Genomic DNA, 3,775 nt, shown 5'->3' with positions numbered 1-3,775 from the left:
GTCAATAACAATTTTTCTGAAAACTATTGTCAAAAGTAAATATTTTAGTGACACTGCACGGAGAGAAATTTTAAGAGATTATTTCACGGAACTGCTCCTTGATCATATTCTAACTTTGGCGAATGAACTAAGACCTGGGAACCCTTGATTTTAAAGCAACAGCTATTGCCTTAAAAGCAAGGATTCCGAGATCTTAATTATAATCTTTTAAAGAAAAAATGGCCTCTTTCAATAAAAAAATGCATCCCTTCCAATTCAATGAAAAAATATAAGATATACGGTCAGTCCCGTAGAGAGTATGTAAATTTGATTACTAATATTTTCGGAAAATGCGGGCCTCCCTCGGGGCCTTCTCGAATATTCCTGTCCCGGGATGAATCTCTCTGCAATCCCCCCTTCCACCCTCTCGTCAGCCTGTATACGACTAATGTAACAATAATTCAAAACTAGAATCTCCTCATTTTAAACTTGGTAAAAATGTTAAAAATATAAACTTTCCTAGCCTTTCACTCAATACAAAATTAAAACCAGAAAAGTTCCTCCTTCAACTGGAAAAAAATTAAGTACCAATGTTTATTCCTTTTCTCTTAAAAGAGAAGACAAATCGTCTTTTGAAGCTATCCACGAACCAATCGGATAAGTTGTTTTAGATAAAGGTCACCTGTGATGGTTTTGTTAGTTTGGAGCAGCTCATAATACACTCCACCCTGTTGATCCCACCAAATACAGAGCAAAATCTTCGATCTATGGATATTTGGTTTTGGTATTGATGGTTGGCGAACCCACTTCTCATCGCCAGTGACAATACGATGCAGAAACCCTTTCCGATTTTTCCGTTGGAGTAGCTGTTCACAAGTGAAAAATCTCCTTTCCACGTCTCTTGGCTTCAGTTCGTACGGCACTTAATTTTCTTCCTTTTGGACCATTTCCAGTGCTTGTAAGCATCTAGAAATGGTTAAACGATCAACTACCAATGATTCTGCAAGTTCATCTTGCATTTGACACGGGTCTTCAGCGAGTAACGTCTCCAATTCATTATCCTCGATCTTTCTCGGATGGTCTGGACGTTCTCTGTCTTGCGTACCATAATCGTCACTTCCAAATTATCGAAACCAGTACTCACACGTTATAGTCGATGGAGTATAATCCTCGTAAGTTTCCAAAATCAATCTATGATTTTCAACAGCACTTTTCTTTAAATTGAAAAAGAAACGTACAACTTTCCGACATGCATATAGTAATGATATGCCTAGATGCGATATAGCACAAGTTACGAAATCTCTTAGAAATCCCTCAAAATTATTGCACGCTCGAAATATTATTGTGAAATTCAAACGTTTCTTTGTGCATAAAGACTCTTAAGCTTAATAATTTTAATCTCATGTTCCTTCATACGTTGGCTCATCGCCCTCCCGGTTTCTTCAATATAGGCTTTTCACAAGAGCAAGGGATTTTATATATTTCTAGATCACTGATGGGTGCCTTTTTGTCTTTAGTGTTGTTTAGAAAATGTCCTCTTTTCGTAGGTGGTTTAAATATGGTTAGGATGTTGTTTTTGTTGAGGATTCTTCCTATTTGTCCTGTGACACATTGAATATATGGTAGGATGGTGGAAAATTTTCCCTATCTTTCTTTAGTAGGTTCTGTTGACTTGTTTTTTTAGTGTATTATCTTATTGTTTTATCAATTTGTTTGTTTCTGTAATCGTTCTGTATTAGGATTGGTTTAGCGTTTTGTAATTTCTTTATAAATTATCATTATCTGTTTGGACCCTACTAAATATTCCTATATAGGTTCCTATATAGAAATCTACATGGGATCCTACACAGGAACCTATGTGTTTCACCTATAGGTGTCACGTATAGGAAATGACATATGATCCTAAAGAGGATCATACATATATAGGATCCTGTATATGTTTTTGTATGGGACTCTATCCAGATGCGCAGTGGTATTCTATGGCACCTAGGGCTGCACAGAAGCTTTTTTAATTCTCCAGAAGCACCTAGAGAGATAGTTACGTACCATTATGTACCATTAGCTCCTACTAGTTATGTACCGTTAGGTACCATTAGGTGCCTTATTAGGGAGGGTCCTGTACAGGCACCTATACAGGCATTTTCAGCAGGGGAGACAGCTCTCTATGAAAGCGAGTAGATGACCGATTGTTTTTGAGATGGTTGGAGGTCGGAGAAGACATGTAGGTATCTCTTTATTTGAGAGGGTTTTATGTGAACCTCATGGCCTAATATGTTATGTTTACTTAATAAGACAATATTTACTTTTAAGCACACATGTAATCGAACTCTGATGGACATCACTTAATGAAGATAATTAAATTACAAAATAATACCACCATTAAAATAGATATAATGACTTGATAAATGTCACTTGCAGGTTATGTAGCAAAGTTGTCATTCATAAAGGCATATTCATACGCAAGAAAATTTTCGCCTCAAGTCATCGGTCGATAACTGTAAATCGATTCCTAACTTGCCAGTCCTACTTTGCAAGCGTTTGGTTTGCGAATGAATCTTCATGTTATTTTCAATAGCGCTGTAAACCAAACCTTTTGGCTCTCTACAAGTATATAATGGAGCTCAAATTCTAAATGATACCAACGTTTATTTAAGCCGAAACTTTAAGGAAACCCTAGTTTTTTCGGTGCGAAATTCGGGCTTAAGCTGTTTAAAATCTATTTTGGAGAGCCAACGTATAAAGGAACAGGAGAGTGAAGTAGGGCTAAAACATTTCATGCAATCAGCTCTGGCTGAGCATCATATCGACAAACGGCACAACTTTTTATTTGAAAAAACAACCGTTATCGCAAAAACGAACAATAGTTTTCCAAGAAAACATAGAGAAGCAATCGAAATATTAAAACACCCTAATAACATCAATAGCGACAACTGTTATAATACCAATCCGATTTGGTTTACCGTCCTCCCGGGGACTTGAATGGCGAATCAGATGGAACCAGCCTCCATAGTGGGCGCTCTGGCCAATCACAGGCATCGTAGCGAGTATACGTAAGAACAACATAACCTGATACTTCAGTTTCAGGTCAGCATTGAAGTAGTGAGCTGCAATATTCACGAAAGGCTGGCAAACATTTGTAGTTTTGTACACGATTGGAACCCGAAATATCTCTTTTTATCATAATGAATCATCGTGAAAGCATTAAATCTATTGTTAAGGCTTAAGTATTAAAAAAGTTGGATTTTTAATGTTGAATCTGTCAATAGTTTCATTTTGTATAGATTAAGAATCGTATTATATAATAATTATTGTAAATTCTCAACACTTGGACTTAAAAGTTTAGACTATTAGGGAATTGCTTGTAGTTCTATAAATTTACTTCTATAAATTAAAGAACATTATGATTTAATTTTATATAGAAAAACTACATTATTCCTACATAGTTTTATGCTTATAGGGATAGAGAAAAAGAATATTCATTACAAACTTGCATAATTGTTTTATACTTATTATAAATATCTCGAAAAAAGTTATTTTTTCTTTTCTTTAAAATGGTTCGATCCTCTAAAATTGGTTCCTTTTCATTTCAAAATTTTCCCTGAATATTGGCAGAATAAAAAAATATTTAGAGATCTTTTAATCCTATTATTTGCAAAACATTGCTTATGTTATTTTAGTTTCCGCTGTTTTGGATTTTTTTACTTCAGAATACACGAGGATAAAATGTATAATAATAAATGTACAATAATAGTAATAGTAAATGTACAATGATAGTGGTAATTAAAAAAATAATGTT

This window comes from Belonocnema kinseyi, chromosome 1, assembly GCF_010883055.1.
Source record: "Belonocnema kinseyi isolate 2016_QV_RU_SX_M_011 chromosome 1, B_treatae_v1, whole genome shotgun sequence".
NCBI classification, from domain to species: domain Eukaryota; kingdom Metazoa; phylum Arthropoda; class Insecta; order Hymenoptera; family Cynipidae; genus Belonocnema; species Belonocnema kinseyi.
This window is presented reverse-complemented; position numbering follows the sequence as displayed.